Source organism: Magnolia sinica, chromosome 12, assembly GCF_029962835.1.
Source record: "Magnolia sinica isolate HGM2019 chromosome 12, MsV1, whole genome shotgun sequence".
In the NCBI taxonomy this organism is placed as follows: Eukaryota; Viridiplantae; Streptophyta; class Magnoliopsida; order Magnoliales; family Magnoliaceae; genus Magnolia; species Magnolia sinica.
The window spans coordinates 20,186,514-20,187,525 of NC_080584.1; positions in this window are offsets into that span (position 1 = coordinate 20,186,514).

Genomic DNA, 1,012 nt, shown 5'->3' on the forward strand with positions numbered 1-1,012 from the left:
CCAATTGCGACCCTCGTCTTCTCTGTCTCTCACCTCCAGTGACCACATTTGTAGCCCGTGATTGCCGAACCCATCCATGCAGACATCATCATGAATCCATCTCCGTCCCTCTGCAATGGAAAGAGAGAGAAGAGGAGCTCCACAGGCGTGTGTGTTCTTCTTCATGGTTGATGCATTAGAGAGAGAGGGAGGAGAATGAGAGAGAGATGGAGTAGAGATCGGGAGGGAGAGAGAGGACTAGGGAAGGAAGAGATTAGGGAACGGGGAGAGAGAGAGAGAGAGAGAGAGAGAGAGAGAGAGAGAGAGAGAGAGAGAGAGGGAGATAACCCTTTTTGAGCGCGACTCTGTTTTCAGCGCGCGCCCAAATTTGGACTATGGACGGTCCTGACAGGGGCTCCGTGGGGCCCACCATGATATATTTGGTATATCCATTCTGGCCAATAATTTTATTAAATTATTTTAGTTTATAGTATCAAATTTAAGGTAGATTGAAGGCCTAAGTGGACCACACCATAATAAACAAATGTGATTTAATATCCATGTTTCATACCATGTGGTCCACTTGAGCCTTCGATCTAGTTGATTTTTGATTTCATGCTCTAAAGTAATATTTTCAAATATATGGATGGCTTAGATAGAATATATATATTTTTAGGCCCCATATAGCCCCTTACAACACCATTAATTATTAATAGTGTATTAACTTTTTAGCTACGGATTAAAACCGTAGTACTTATATCTAAGGTTTATATCCGTAGCAAAAGAGTAACGTAGTCTGCATCCTTTGTCCTTTTTTTGTAGTGGTTATTGTTGCAATGGTTTATTTCATTTTGATACTTGTATTTTGAAATAAACACTTGTAATTATGACCTGGCAGAGCATACATATCTCAGGGACTTATATATATATATATATATATATATATATATATATATATATATATATATATATATATATATATATTCTTCAGTCTTCCGCTTGCATATGTCACATGTTCCTGGATTATGTTTGC